Source organism: Cyanistes caeruleus, chromosome 5, assembly GCF_971803275.1.
Source record: "Cyanistes caeruleus chromosome 5, bCyaCae1.hap1.1, whole genome shotgun sequence".
NCBI classification, from domain to species: domain Eukaryota; kingdom Metazoa; phylum Chordata; class Aves; order Passeriformes; family Paridae; genus Cyanistes; species Cyanistes caeruleus.
In genome coordinates this window covers 14871370-14888157 of record NC_141705.1, presented here as the reverse complement: position 1 = coordinate 14888157, position 16788 = coordinate 14871370, and the positions used below count along the sequence as shown (strand labels likewise).

The 16788-nt window shown below is 39.3% G+C and overlaps 1 long non-coding RNA gene across 8 annotated transcripts in view; it reads left to right on the top strand.

Annotated features, from left to right (window-relative positions):
* The first annotated feature begins 3018 nt into the window (after positions 1-3018).
* Positions 3019-16788, top strand: part of LOC111928401 (uncharacterized) — a 50085-nt gene continuing 36315 nt past the window's right edge. Inside the window, exons 1-4 of one of the 8 annotated variants that reach the window (XR_015287096.1) lie at positions 3036-3230; positions 3395-3535; positions 4198-4239; positions 15748-15868. This is a non-coding gene — a long non-coding RNA (uncharacterized LOC111928401). Of the gene's footprint in view, positions 3932-4197; positions 4240-15068; positions 15164-15747; positions 15869-16788 lie in introns of those variants that run through there. The other 7 variants (XR_015287095.1, XR_002864095.2, XR_015287091.1 and 4 more) reach the window with 7 other exon arrangements.

Below are 16788 nucleotides of genomic sequence, written 5' to 3'. Positions count from 1 at the left end.
GCAGTGCCCTCTCCTGTGAACCCACCTTTCCCTCCCCTGCCCAATGACCACTCAGCAGCTTTCTTTTTGGCAGTGCTATGCTTTTTTGCCAGCCAGTGTAACCACCCTGATGGCTGTGGCTGATGCTCTTGTCCTTCTCTATTACTTCCTCTGCTGCCCTGGGTGTGTCTCCTGGTCCTATACTGGGGTCCTTGTCTATGGGTTCTGCTGTTTTTTTTTTCTCTACTCCAAGGTGCCTTCTATTTTTGCTGCCTTTGTGTTCCTTCTGCTCTTGCTACATGTTGTACTCTGCTGTCCCTTATTCTCACAGCATTGTTCTCTTTCATGTGCCAAATGACTGCTCTTCCCTGTTTGAGAAATGTCTCTTAAAAACACGCTGCCCTTACATCAAAGAGTGAAATAAAGAGGAGCTGGTTTGGCTGGGAGAACCTGGAAAATATGCCTCCTCAGCTGATGAAAGCAGTTTGTTCAGGACACTAATGTTTCAGAATAGCTGGACGTGTTCAGCAGCAATTATGATGGGTTACTAAAGGAGCAGGTTTTTTGGATGGCTTCTGTGCTGCCACACCCAGTGGTCCCTGCGTGATTGTGGCCACGATTCTGCCCTGCACCCTCTGCACTGTGAGCTATTGGTATTCCTGTCTTTCAGTCCTGGTCCTTGCTCATAGCATTCCTGCCATCACTATGATCTGTACAATTCTGGCATTGTTCATTTCCTGTCTCTCTCCTTCCATTGCTCAGTTGCCTCAGGAACAGCCCTGGCACTGCCCATCTTGAGGGTAGCAGAGCAAATAATCCTTCTGCCATTAGGAGAGCTCAGATACCACCTATGTGCTTTTCACTGGGACAGTCCAGCATTCCTTTCTCCCTGAACTCCTTTTCTCCTGACCATGGCCATGCCTTGTTGGTCTGGACTATCCCTGTATGTGATGTAGGACAACTTCCCTGGACGGGGTGGTAGCCCCAGGGAGATCAAATGCACAAGTGCTGGAATCTTTTTTTTTAAACTATGTTACTTTTGGAAAGAAAATTACTGGGGATGTATGTCACATTGTTAAAATAATAATTAAAGTTTGCCTGTTGTGAGTCTTATTTTAATCATGCACATGTTGCAATTCTTCCCCCTTTTATTTAAATAAAGTGTTCCCATAGAGAAAGAGTGCTTATAAAAAAATTCTCACCTTTTATTGGCAATGCTTTTCCCTTCAGCCTTGTTGCTATTTAATCATAGCCCCTGGAGGCAAGTTGCACATATTAACCTGTCAGAGAAATGTTAAAACTGTGTGACACTTAGGAATATATTCAGAAAGTCCATAAAACCATCACGATGACTCTGTTTTCTCTCCTCATCTGTTCATGTACTTTAACAACATTTCTCCATATACTGTATCTCTCACCCTCTTGTTCTTTAATGTGGTCTCCCAGTTGGAAGTGGCTTTTTGGAGGTTTTGGGATCACCAGCCAGAGAAATGTGGGCCCCTGCTTTTAAGCATGACCTGGTCTAGGGTCCCTAAGATGTCAAGACAGACAGAAGCCATAATCCAAAGCCTCATCTGAGGCTCTCTGCCAGGCTGCAGGTAACGCATCAAGACAAAAACTAGAGCTGAGCCCTTCTGAATGCTAACTGTTTGGGTAGTGTGGGCCATTATCTCCATTAAAAAATTGTCAAGCTGCTTATGCACCGTTCCTTTTATAAGTTACTGGTGATATTTGTTTGCTGTGAATCTTCTAATGGACCAAGACATCTCATTAAGCTATGGGGGAGGTCTGTTTCTTTGGGTGCAGCTGGCCCTCCTTTCTGAGGAGATGGATTGGAAGACAAGGAAAGAGGAAGAAAGGGAAAAGGAGCTTGGATAGTGAAGAATGATGATCAGTGGTGTGTGCTTTTGAATAATGGTTTCACTCACAGGTTTCAGACTGTTGAATATAAATTTGGGCATCCAGATGTAGGCACACTGTCTGGGAAACAAACATTTCAGAGGGGCACTCTGGATCCTGCAGTCAGGAGAAGTCTCAACATAATACAAATAGCTGTTTCCACATGACAACACAGACACCACACTCAGGGGGAAATGTGGCTTCTAGCTTCAGCAGAGTTTATCTGTGGTAAATATCTGGGATATTCTTTATCAAGGCATATAAGTAAATGCTAGTGTTTAGGCCCCTGTCCTTGAAGCAATGCAATATGGAATATAAAAATAGTTAATACACAGGTCATGAGTTTGTAGATTTCATTTTTATTCAAATAAGGAAAAATTGGTTTTTATATAAGCATGTGCATGCTAAAAAATTGTTTACCATGTTTCAGAAACCCAAACATAAGGCTAAATTAAGCTTGATCAGTCAAGTCTGACTGTATCCTCTTTAATATACCACAGCTGACAATTCTAATCGTGAAGCTTGTAAGCTGTAGAAAAAGCATAATTTTTATACACCTTTGGGAGAGAGCTAGTAGCTATGAAGTTTCTCTCCCTATTTCAGAAAGAAAAATGTTCATATGCAACAGAAAGATCTTTATTTGAAGGCAAAAATAGCACCTCTCTGTCATGTGCTCTAATTAACTTGCTGTGATGTCGCTCTGGTGATGGACACAGAAATAGACATTTGCTTTCCTAAATCCTGAAGTAGAAAATGAGGCATGAGTCAGGAGGATACAGGAGGGCAGAACTCATTTTCTTTTAATTACTTTTATTCAGGTTATATCATCCAGCAGCTGTTCAAGTTTCATTTCGAGATGTTGGATCCTCCTGAAAACCCAGCATGTCATTTTTGATGGGACTTACTCTCTTCTCCTTTACACATTATATAAGATTTTATATCTAAGTGCTGATAGGGAGCGCAGACACGGTGAACAGTGCTCCCATTCACTGTTGAAGGATGTAATTGGCCATCACGTCTCTGACAGTAAAATAGAGGAGGCAGAAGCTCTGCAAAAAATGTGGCCAAACAATATGAGAGTCCTCATTAGTAAGCAAATAGGCAGGGAAGTGTCTAGCTGTTCCTCCAGCTGGCATACGCAGGTACCAAGGCCTGCTTTGGGGAGAAGCAGGGCGCTTCATCGCTGCACGGCAAGGTTTGGATGGCTGTGAAGGCTTCACCACAACCTCTGCTTGGCACCAGAGCTTCAGGGAGCTTTGCTCTCTGTGGCTCTAGATGGAGCTGGCAAAATTAAAGATGTAACCAGGTGGATGTTACTCCCCAGTGTCTCTCTCTGCTTTTCAGTCTGCAAGGCAGGTTTGGCTGAGGGCAGAGGAGGGCCCTCCCCAGGCACGGTCCTGCTGAACACTGGCCAGGCCTCTGGCTGCTGTCACCAGTGTCTGATTCAAGTCCTCAGTCCCACTGCCTTCACTCCTCTCCTCTGAAATCAGAATAACATGACTCTGTTTTCCAGCAGCATATGGAAATAAAGACATAATGCCTTCTGAGCCCCCACGTGCACTCTGCAGCTATCACTGGGTCTGTATCTGCACCGTGAGTGTGTAACTGCTGCTGAAGGCAGCCAGTGCCCTGGAGAAGCAACAAACTTGTAGAGAAGGTAACAGATAGATTTGCTGGTGACTGCAAGAATTTACCACTTGATACATCTCCAATTGTTTTCCTGCCCTTTTGAGAAACAGTAGGAAAATGTGAATAAGAAAATCCTGGTTTTCAGTTCCTCGTATGTTGTGGCTGGCTTCCTTTAGTGATGGACAAAGGACTGAACCTTCTCTATGTGTCAGTGCACTTATTTTTCACCACAAGGTCTGTAAGCACAGCCTCTTGCAGGAGAGCACTTCAGGGTTTTTTTCTGTGGATAGTTCTTTTCCATGCTCTCTTGGGATATTGGGTGACAAGTAACTACCTGGCCTTCTCATTTTGGCTGTGACCCTGAAGGAGTACAGGGTACCTGAGACAGCTTCAAAAAGGCTGTGTAGAAAATTTAGAAGAACGGGTAAGAATAAATAAAAGGAAAAAACCTGAAAATAAGAATGTCTATATGGAAATCATATTATCTGTACTGTTTGAGGGCATTTGAAAGTCTCTAAGGTCTCTGAAGCCTATTTTCTATGTACATTTAGGATGCCTCGACAATATAAATCAATATTTCAGTATTTAAAATCTAGGAAATGAAATGTGTATAAAATGGAACTGGCCGAATGAATTCTGACAGCCTCTCCTACATGCATTATTTATTTTTTATTGTTTTATTTTTTACAGATGTGGATGGTGACTGAACTGCTGCTGTAAACTTGTACCCAGGTAGCTTTAAAACACATATTATTGGCTGAGTTCATAGTAATAATGTAGTTAAGTTATAAAACAGCTTTTGTTACTAACAACTTTACAAGCTTTAAATATATATCAAACTACCAAATATATGAGAACCATTTTCATCTATACCTGAAATGCTCTTATATGGAATGGGTGATTCATAGCAGATCCAGAAAACACATAAAACTTCTGAAAATATATTTAGCAAAGGAAGTGAAGGCTATTTTAAATTTATGTTGAGCTGGAATTAGAAAGTGCCTACAACAGTGCCTTAACAGACAAACTCCACAGAAGAGAGGACTGTATCCTTAGGATTTACAGACTGACCAGGAATTTGATTTAATTCTCTGCTTCCAAAGGGCCACCTTAGCCCACCTTCACAAGCAGCATGTTGTGCCTCTGGTTTCCCAACAATGGCATCCCTGTAAATCAGCACTTCCAGGTCTTACAGCACAGACCTGTGTCCTGAAGGTCCCACATGACCTTGGGCCTTTCCTTGTTCAGATTCACTGTTGCTGGCATCAGCCTCTCTGAGTCAAACATGCAGGCTCAATACTACATTTAAACCCTGAAATCCATTCTGTTTTAGTGCTTTCTTCTTTATTTTTTATTATTATTCTCTATTTAAGCTTTTTTCCTCCCCCCCTGCAAGCTCCATACATTTAAAATTCTTCCAAATGGATGCAAATGGCTCTTATTAGAAAAACAGAAACCATAAAATCACTCCAGGACAAAAGCTATCCCCAGCATGTTTTAATGTTCAAATTAGAGTACCCTTCCCAGTGCTAAAATGGAGTTTATAATGGAAATGCTGACATCCTTACCAGACCCTATTGGCCTGTTGCTCTTTTGTCCTGCAAGTTATTAAATTCTAGCCTGGTTGCCTAAGAGACAGGGTAGCTACTTAGAAGATATTTAACCATCAGTAAAAATTAATGTCCAATGTATTTATTGGAAAAATACACTTAATTAAGCGCTCCAGTTATACAAGCCACCCACCAACTACAAGTGTGTTCTGGCAACAGAAGTGTTGTTGTTACCCTGGTTCTGCTTCACGATGTTATTTTCTTAAGTAAATGCATTTTTCAGCCTAACAGTTCTGGCTACAGCATATTGATAAGATAACTCTGCACTAAAAGGGAGACACAGTATTTTTAGTCTCCTTTTCCAGTTACCAGTAGTTCATTAGTGACACTGTTGTGAGAGTGTTGATTCATTAAGAGTCTTTTCATTAACAGTCTGACATTCATATGTGAAAGAAAAAGCCAGGAAAAGTAACAAGGCACTCAGCATTTTCTTCTGCTTCTTTGGTACTTCTATCTTTTGTAATGTCAACAGATGAGCTGGAAGCTTGCAAGACTGTAGGTTTTAAGCCAAACTTGAGGTGTACTGTCTATTTTTTCTTAATTTCACATTTAATGTGATTATGGGGCAAATTTTTATTTTTCTTGTGTGAGACATAGATGGCAACTGCATGTAAAAATGAGATGTGAAGGTTCTGTTTTTAAATTGCTTTTAATTGGAGCCTTAAAGGCTAACATGGAAACACTGGGGAAAATATCACTTTTGCTATGTTATTTAAATAGGCTGTTAGCCACATCCCTAAACTTTATATGGCTTTGGATAGATTAGGAGCTCTCTGCTAAGCTATCAGATATATCATACTCATGTAAATTCCTAGCAAATATATAAATATGTATTTTTCGTTGTTTATAATTGCCATTTATTTGTAGGACCAAATTCCATAGCTTAACATTTATACAACGCCTGATACTTTAAGCATTGCACAAATATTAGTTAATTAATAAAAACATCTGAGCAGCTCTTTTGAGACTGTCGAGTTCCAGAGAAGTAAATTCCTCTTCTTGAAAAAAGGGACTGTTCAAGCAAACACACTGTAAGCTTTTAAATGGCAAATCCAAAATGACATAGTGGGACACCATTTCATGCCTGAAATCTGAGCACAAAGCCTTTATTTTTCAAAGATATTTTTTTTTCTCCAGTCTTGTAAATAAATACTAGGTAATGACTTAGGAAGCAGAGCAGAGACAGGCCAGAGATGAACTTGACATTGGCACTTTGTTTTCATCTGCATATAGTATTTCATTGGAATATAATATTATGTTGACTTATGTATTCATTCAATCATTAAATGCAACAGGACTCTTTAGTTCTATCATCAAAAAAGCAAAAAAACAGCAAAGCAAGCTGTATGGATTTAACCTTTTTTCTCCTTCATGAGAATTCATCAAACAAATGTGTGGCCTTTAAGTACTTTACAAGTTATTTTGGCTTTGAAAGGTCTGATTTAGTGATGCAAAACTGTGTGGTTATCTCTGGCTTGCAAACAAGTCTGAAAAGCTCAAAGCCAACCCATAACATATTGTTTGATAGCTTTAAGCTACACTGGCCCTTCTGTTTTCCTACTCAGGGCTTTGCTTTCCATGATAGTCTGACAATTCTGGTCCCCTCTGTCTGAGTCAAAGAGATGGCATTTCAGAACACATGTGACCATTGTGTTGTTATTGCTGTGTATTTTTATATTCATCATTTTGTCTGTAGAACAAGCAGGACAAAGCAAATCTCCACTGTTGGCACGTGATTTAAGGTGGACACGGAGTGGTAAAAGATGGGAGTGAACAGAGGGGAAAATCTGGCTTGAAGAGAATGGGGTATGACTGGATTTATGTTTTCATTTTTTTTCTTGGAAGTTCTTTTTGAGAATTATTTTTTTAATACTTTGTTGTTTAAAATAGAAATGTTATTGGCTAGTGATTTTTAATTTTTGGTTTCCTACTTTCCTTCTCACCCATCATCTGGGACAATGTGGATGCAGTGCATTTTTAATCATCATTTGCAAATTTGAGAACTTAGGAGGCTCTTTATGCGCATATCTGATGAAAAAAAATGAATATGGAAGATGTTTTTACAGAACTTTTTCTGTTTTCTAAAAAACTTCTAAATATACTTTACATTTTGGAAGTAGCCATAATTGCAGGGCTGCAAGCATGGCATAGAGGCTGCAATATCACCTTAGGTTTATTTCTCTTGGGGAGTAGTGTTAAGGATGAATGCTTTGGTAACAGAGAACCTCAGATAGTTAATCCAAAAATTAAATTGCAAAAAGGGGGTTGAGGAAATGAAAATGACAATGACATAAACAGCTGGAATCTCAGAAACCCTCCAACAGTTTCATCTGTTGCCATGTTTTTTGCATGTCTAATTAAAGAGCTTTAATATACACATATAAGACAATTTAAAAATAGTGAAAAAAACTTAATGTAAAAATAGTGAAAAAATATTAATGTAGGTGTGATTTCACAAGAGATGTGCCATTTATTTTGTTTGACAGCCAGGGATAACTGAATGGGAGTGAGAGCAGGAGTGTATGATGGCAGAATGTTCATTACCTAAGTAAGATTTCGACTCTAAAGCAGCTTTCTGCAACTTCTGATCAGAGTTTTCCTTCATATTGCTCAACATGCTACATCAATATTTATACATTTTGGATAATCAGCCAATATCCTACTGCTCAATGTTCTTTTTGTGGTGTGTATTCTCTATCCAGGGAACTTTGTTTAAGCTTGCCAGTTCCATGAATACCACTTCAAGCATAAACTCTGGGCTCCCTTATATCAAGATCCTTATAGCAAGATTCGGGTGCATGGTGAAGACAACAGTTTAATACTATGAGATGAACAGAGATTAAAAAAATCTTCAAAAGAGACACCCTACACAGAATGTCTAGAGTAGAGAGAAATTAATAATCACTAAGTGAGAATTTACAAGGCCTCTTCACATTAATAAATTAAAATACTCTCAAAAGAGGATCAACAGATCTTAGCAGACTGGACAACAACTATGGAGGTGAAACACAAAATAATTTAAAAGTATTTAAAAGTAGAGGGATTTAGGATTGGCCATGCATGATCAAAGTTGTGTTACTCTACTTGGAATAGAATCCCTGCAAACAGAGCTTAAGGCCATCCCTACCATAGCAAATTTTTTTTAACCTAATCAATCACTGCACAACTGTGCCCTAAATATGCAGTTCTTAAATATCTGATAGATACTAATTAATATATAAACAAAAATATGCATTTGATCAAGATGATATCCATAGAAACTATCCTTTAACATCCCATATGGTTTTTGGCTTACACACATCAGTGTGATGTGAGAGCCCAAGGCTGATTTTCGGTGGCTTTGCTAATGGATCTTGTCCTGCCTTGAGCCAGCCACTGGCAGCGGGTTTGCTCTACAGAGGATAAACAAAATGTGCTGCTCTGCTTTGGGGGCTGTGAGGCACCTCAGAACCCTTGTGCTGGGAAAGGAGAAAAGCACAGGTTCCCACCCACCATTCACACATTTTCACATTTTTAGACACAGTTTCCTATGACCCATGTGAAAGATTTCTTGTGTTATTGAGGAGGGCTGAGTAATATGTCTTTTTCTATTCTGATTATAATTTCATCAGAAAGCTGAGATATTCTGCTCCAGATTCTCAACTGGCAGGAGTCAGTAGCTACCCCACAGCTGGAGTGGGTCTAGTGTCTAGTTTATCTCAACGTTTGGAAGCTCAATGGCACAATTTTTGGAAGGCATTTAAAGGTGTATTTCTCAGTGCACTTTTTCATAATTACTTAGTTTTTATTTGTTAGATTTTGTCTTTTTTAAATGTTTTTATTTCTGTTCTAAAATCCAATCTGCTTTACCAGTAAACAAAAATCCCTATTCTCTCCACATTTTAAAATGACACTTTGCTTTCAGTTAGAAACTATGCTAATGGTTTTGACTTCTTTCATTTTTCTTGTTACTATTGATATCTGCAGCTGCTGTACTTTTTAAAAATATTTATATTTTTAAAAATAATTTGAATGAAAAATAATCAGAAGTCTCCCAGGCTGCTGTTGGGGAAATCTCACAATCTACAGTTTTCAACTCAATTTCCATTAGAGAGCACTGTGACATTCAGCACAGGGCACTCTGCAATATCCAGGCAGTGTGCAGGAGTCCCTAGGGACAGTGAAATATGGTGAAGGGAGGCACCCACAGGAGAGTGGTGTGGGACTGTGCCACTGGAAGAGGTGAACTTCCAGATGTATTACAAAACAAGCAAAGATGCATTTGCAAAAACAAGCAAACTTTCTGCCCATTAATCTGGCTGTAGGAGCAGCTCATGGAGAAGGTGGTGAAAAGCAGGAGGTGGTGTGCAGGTGAAGGCAGCAGTTGAGTTTGAGATGGTTTACAACACAGGGAGATGTCTGAACTGAAATGAGCAATGCAAATATAGGCACTGCAGAAAACAAGAGGAAACGGAGGTGAATAAGAGCATTTAACAGCTATGAAGTTACTGGGCCAGACTAGAAAATGTTGTGCTGTGGGTGTCACCACTGCTACCAATGCCTAGGACTTCATGCAGTGGCTGCTGATGAAGGGCATCTCCTTATACAAGACAAGGTACATGACAAGACAGGGTTGTTCAAGGGCATCTTCCAGGCCCGTGGCAAAACCTGGGGTACATCTCACTCTCCAAAAAATCCACTGCTGTAGACACAGAGCCTGGGCATTGGGACAGAGCACCAAGGAGCCATGTGTGGGATATTTGAGTTAGCTTGGACTATGATTTTTAATCATGCTTCTGGAGACCAAGATGAAGAGCACTCAGCCCTTTTGGCTAATAGTGACCATACATTGTCTAAATAGCATCATGTCATCACTTACCTGACACTGTCCCAGACAGCTGAATTCAGATATTGCTACATATTTTTAATTTAAGGAACAAAGTGGCAGGAAATGGAGGAACAGAGAGGGAAAGAGCAGTGGCAAAGCTGACAAGGTTTTGTGTGTGGCTGAAGGGCAAAGATGATACAGCAGGGAGAAACCCTGGAAAGGGGAGGGGAAGGGTGATTAGATAGCCTAATATGCTTTTTTTTCGGCGTTTAATTTCCTTAGGAGTACATGCTGCATTTTATGTCAGTGACAGATAATGAAGGAGTCAAAAGATAATAAGCTCAGTATTCAGAGAAGATCCCAAGAAGTGGTATGTTACAGGGCTGTTTGGAAAGCTGAAATTCTCTGGTGATAGGAGATGGATGAGTTGGCTGAATGCCCCATGAGATTTTCCTCAGTCATTCTAAAATTAATTCCCCTTCATAATTAAAATACATTTTATATTTTTAGGAACAGCTCTCTAAGTGGCTGGTTTTTTGGTTTTTTTTTGTCTTTTCCCTACTCCTTTTTGCTGTGTATCAGAGCTGGCCACTTTAATTTCTAGTTTGCCTCACTTAAGATGAAAAAAATCCCAGAATGTTCATAGCTGTCTGTCTTAGCTACTCATTTGATCTTGTGCCCATTGTATAAGCTATCATGTATTTCTCTCTGCAATAGATCTTTAAGGCAGTGACCTGCAAGTATTAAGTCACAGATAAGGAAGTGTGACACAGAAAATGCAGGTTTCCCAAGGTCCGGGGTGGTGGGTGTTGGGCCAGGATTTTGAACTTCAGCCTCTCATTTTTTGGGCTGTTTTTCCTGCCCAGCAGTCTGGGGCTGATATCTGTATCAGGAGTTATGTAGGTGACACGTGGATCCATGGAAGTGGCATTCAGTCCAGTCCTCACACAATGGGCCAAATGGTGTTTTCAAAAAGATCCTGCACTGGTTTGTGCCTGAGCCTCTCACAGCTGTGGATAAAGCTCCCACTGGTTTCAGTTCAGATGGTTCCACTTCTGAAGCCCTCTGGAAAAACCCTAAAGCGAATCAATTTTTCATTCCATTTTATTTTTTTAGCATGCTTTGGTGGAAACTTCCTCTGGGGTAAACCCAAACCAGCTCACTCCCACCTCCCTCCCATTTTTCACAGGGGCTGTTGAGCTGAGAATATCCCAGTAGTGACCCCAGCCCACAAGCCAGCTTCTGTTTCTGCTAAAGGCACTGCAAGTCTAGCCTCAGGAGCAGCAACAGCAGCAGCATCTGACCCCAATTTAAACTAGTTGCAAACTGGAAGATGAAAACAGTAGTATATGTTGGCAGATTTCCTGGTGCTCCCAGACACTGGATCATTGCAATTCATCTGAATTCCAGTTTACCACATAGGAATACAATGAGTCAATTAACCCTTTAAATAAATCAACTAATTCCAGAGCAATCACACAGCATCTGTTTCTGCATTTTATCAGTTACATAATAAAAATCTTCCTCTTGTCTTTCTGTTTCCTATTGCACTCTGTGCTTTGGATAAATACCACCAGTGCCTGCCAAGTCACAGTTGCAGAGACCTGCTGCAGAAAATGGAACCAGAAACACACACTGGGAGAAATCCTCTTTAATGCAGTGCTTCAAATTGAATGCCTGCAGTGCTACACAGAATCACAGAATGGTTTGGGTTGGAAGCAACCTTAAAAATCATCTGGTTTCATGGCAAATTTAAAACTAAAATCCACACCTCATTAACAATGAATCCTGATGAGTAAGTTAAGTAGAAGAAACATCAATAATTTATGGTGATGAACTCAGCATTTTCCCTCTCCCTTTTTGTGTTGTGTCTGTCTTTGGAAGCCTGTAGCATGTTACAAATGAAGTGCCACAGATGAGCTAGAAATAAAAAGCTAGGAGGTTTTCCAGGGAGACAGAGAATAAATACAGAACCTCCACAAATGCAAACACACATGCTCTGGACTGTTAAGAATTTTGAATCGTGCAGTGTTTTATCTTCTCAGAATTTCCCAAGTGGCAAAATATATCCCCAGGAAAAGACATGACAGCAGACGAAAAGCAAAGACAACCAGAAAATAGAATTCAAATCAGAAAACCTACCATAATACAGCTAAGAATTACTTGTTCCCTGAATGATAAAGGAAAAGTAGTAGTCATGACAATGATCAATTTTGCTCAGAGAAGGCTACCAGTTTAACAGTGGGTAGACATCTTACAGATATCCTGGCTGAAATAGAACAGAGGGAATGATTAGATTTCAAAGTGTGAATTAGCTTATGTAGTTTTTAATAGAGTGCTTTGGAATAGGGCCCAAAAAGCATCCTTTTATGTTGGTGTTTGTCACTCCGTGTTATTTCTTCTGTTGCCTAACATGGACTAACCTTTGAGTTTTATCCCACAGTAGTTCTCAGATCAGATATCCTGTGTGTAACATTAGGAGGGACTTTTTTTAGAAAGCCTACTAATGTTGGTGATCCCTTTTATCCAGCTTTATTACTGTTACCTTCCTTTTTTGCATAAACACTTGGCAATATATTATCTGCTGGTAAAGGACACTATGGAGTCAGGTATTCCTTTGAAAAAAAAAACTACTTTATTTTCAAAGATTATACTAGTTCTGTTACCTTGAACACAATAAAAATCCCTAGAATATTAATATCATGAAGCTTTGAATGAAGTAATTTCTTTGCTTAAAATTATCAATCTTTTCCTTTATGAGATGCCCATTCTTTTGTTCAGAGCCATAGTACAGGAAGCTTTCCTAATGTGAAAATCTCTTTTGCCTCTATTTTAGGTAGTCATGTGCATAAAAGTGTGCTGAAATCAAACCTCAGTCCATCTCCTTGTAGTCAGTGTAGCTTTCAGGTGAGGTTGTTCCAGCAATCACTAATATGAAATGTTGAGGGCTGGAATAGCCAGTCAGTGTTGTCCATGGTAAAAAGCAAAACCAAGTGTGTGGTAGGCAGTGGAAAAAGTTATAATGTGGTATAAACCTTCTAGTCCTAGTGAATCCATGGTTTTCTAGTAGTCAGTAGAACTAGTGATTTTTATTTCCAGGCTCATGTTGAAGGTTGATGTGTCCCTCAAGTAACAGAATTAAGAGGCCAATGGTGTAATATTCTGGGGAGTGAAAAATGGTCTCCTGCTGGTACCTGAATGTTACTGTCCTGTGCTGTTTTAGTTTTGAATTTGTTTTGGGAAAACAGCGATGACTTGGTTTCACAAGGGTGGTTTCAATGAGGAAAGAAGGTTCCATGGTCACACACCTCCTAGGCTGTGTGTTTGTGGGATCCCTGCTGGTGTCAGGTCCTGCATTTATTCCTCAGACATGGTCAGGTTCCATGGTTTGTAGAGGCTTGCATCTGAGATTACTTTAACAAAGTTGGGATGCTGCAAGGAAGGGAAGTTTGAGAAATTTTCACTAGAATAGCATTGTCTTACAGGTAGTCATTAGTATAGCTCATAGGTTAGGATGACAAGTAAGGTCTTCAGAGTAATATTTTTCCAAGGTTCAAAGTGGACCTTTTCAACTGGAGAGCATTGAGAATATGGCTGTACATAATTTTTTTATCCTTAGGTGTCTGCTAATTTCATTCACATAGGTTTAATGCTCTATTAATTTTCTTTTTCTAACAGGAGGTTAGAAAGGTTTGTAGGCTATCAATCATGTTTATTATAGGAAGATTTAAAGGTTTAGAGACAGGTCTATGAGAATATTATTTAATTAAAGTTTGTTGTGGCCTAAATCAAGTGGAAAAGCTGAAATACTGGTTAGTCTCTGGGCAGCCTCTGGCAGGAGAGGCTAAGATGCTACCTTGGGAAGAGGTAGAGAGGTACAGTTTGGTGGCAATCACAGTGGCAAGGATGTCATTAATGTGAAGGTGGTTTACTGGGATATGTCATAGTTTTGTCTACACAATTAGTAGGTGAGGCAAAATGGTACTTTTTAAAACTGGGTAAGTCAACTTGAGTTGGGTAGCAGAGCTTGATAAACCTCTTTAGTCATATTATATAAAGAAACTTCAACCAACTGAAATTGTCTTGGTTAGTTTTCTATCGATCAGAAGATCTGATCAATAGAAGATTTTTGATCTGAAATCAAAATTTTTGATCTGAAGAACAAAATTTTTTATGCCTTTATAAGAATTATTTGGACTTAAAAAAAAAAATCCTGTTCCTTTACAATGAAACTATAATTTTTATTTGTTTAGCTCTTTGCATAAGAGTAACTGACACTTACTGATTACAAAGAATTTAGTGAAAACCCAGAGGGTCAAAAGATGTTATAAAGTAAAGAGAAAAAGAAGAGGGAGATGAAAAGTTACTTTAACACTTCAAGTGATATGATATGGAGGCGTGTAGGCTGACAGGTTCTTAGTAAAGGAATTAAACTCGTTTTACAGACCAATCCATGATTTCTGTACCATAACTAATACACAGAAAGAATGAAGCTGTTACCAGATACACCTAAAGTTTAGTTTTGTATCAACAGGTAAGGAACTTGGCTGTCTTTATTTTCAGTGCCTGACTAGAAAGGTAATAACAATTATTTCTCAGAGGTTGTTTTACAGAGAATTTAAAGATGTATGCTATGTGTATCATATAATTGGCATCTGTATTGCCTCAGGACTGAATCGATGTAATCCAAGAGTGCAGCTATATAAACTTCCCCTCTCCTATAAGGGAAAGTGTTCTTTGGGTGACGGTAGCCTGCAGAGCCATGATGAATTGCATAAATAACTATTTAACTATTTCCAGGTTGAATTGAATAAGAAAGACTTCATTAATTTCCAGGGTGTCTTTAAAATTTTATTTATTTTGGATTGGAAATGAAGAGAAAAAGAATTATGAAGAAAAACAGATATTCCACTGATTTTTGTAACACTGTGGTACAGAGAATTGTTTCTATAGCACTAATTTTTCTATCTATCTCAGGTGTGGATTTACCAGATATCAGGACTGAAAAAGTGGGAAGAAAAATGTCATTGGAACAGCCTTTTTTAACCTGTGTGCACCACGCCACTTGAGGCAGTAGCTGTCACAGGCCTGCCCCTGTTGCTGTTTCCTCATTATCAAAATAGCTAGAGAAAGCACAAGACTGCTGGATCCACACCAGAAGGTGTTTTCAAACTATTCCTCTCCATTAGGGAAAATGCTGGATTTTAAGAAGGCAATGAGGAAGGAATATTTGAATAGGGTATGAATCTCTACTGCTTTAAACCAAACAAATGATTTAAAGAGCCCAGCACAGTATGTTTTGCTGTCTCTCCAGCTATCCTGACAGCAAACTGTCAGGATAAAACCAAAGCTGGCTGTGTTTACTGAATCCTGCAGATTCCTTTTTCCTGGGAGTTTACAGCAGCCCTTTAGCAGAGCTCGCTTATGATGTCTGTATTTAGGACCTGTGTCTCTCCCAGGCATGGTTACCCTGATCTCTTGCCAGTTCTAACCACAGAAATCTTCTCTCCCTCACAACCCAGCTTCTCACACTCATACCTAAAGTGGCCTTGCCTGAGCTGATGGGCCTGGGCAACTCCTTGAAGAGAAAGAACAAACTTTCCTGCAGTTCTGGCGTGATTGCACAAATTCAGCTGGTTGCAATGTTTCAGCTCTGCATTTCCCAGGAGTAAGGAAGAGCACTAATCAAATCAATCCAAACAGATAATCACCACCGTGCAAGCAGATATTGCCTTTCAACCCTTTCCCATGTACTCTATCTAATCCCTGTATTCCTCTTCCATATTTATTTATGACATAAACTAAACACTGCTCTCCTCCCAGGACTGTCAGAATGGAGGAAGCATTCAGTGATGGAGATGAACAAGCAGCATTCACAAGGTTTCTCTCCTTCCCTAAGAGGTATTACCCTGCATCGTTAGGGACTGAGAGATTCTACTTTAAGGTGAGCTGCAATATATTCTGTCTTTCTTATTGCCTCATTTTGGTTCCAAAATATCAATATCAACATATGGCATAAGCACCAGTAATGCAGAACACAAATCCATGGATGACTTCATCTGTTGTACAAACGTTAGTAAAATAGAAACAAAAAAGATTTAGTGATTAATATCTCTGGGGAACGTGTATTTTAAAGTCATTGTTATTTCAGTAGTATCTAAACTACAAGAATAACAGTGAATTTGACTTAACAGGGGAGACAAAAGAGGCAGGTGACAACTCTGAATGTGGACTGCTGTATTTTCTCCCCTCTGGCTGCTGAAGGTTACCATGCTGAATGATAGGAATGTTGAGGTCTTGGTAGTTATTTTGCTCATTTCAGTCCACAACATGCTTGACTTATGTCTCAGATCTTGAGATTTGTAGAAAATCTTCATTAGGCTTAAATGTGTTTCAGTTCAGCAGAGTCCTTGGCATAAGCACTGTGCCAGATGTCAAAGAAAAATTAAGAGAATAGTTTTGAATGTTCCATGAAACCTCTGGAATGCCAGATGAGACAGTACAGGAGGAAAAGGCAAAATGCACAGCCTCCTTATGGTAGTTATATGATAACTAATCAGTAGCAGCCTCTTATGCGATCTTTGGGTCCTTGACACAGTTTTTGCCCTGTGCTGTAAAATAATCCTCAAACTAACTCAGCTGTAATCTTAAATCAAAGAAGAACACTTGGGGGATGTGTAGCTGGGCCAATAGTTCAAGGAAACAGAATTCTACAGAAATAAAATCCTTAGCTTACATGAAGAATCATCATGCACAGATATCTCCTTTGAGTCCAGAAGCACATCATTTGGATCTGCACACTTTTTTTTTCTTTTTTTTTTTTTTTTTTAATGTGAAAAGTACCGCTATCTTTTTATCCAAAAA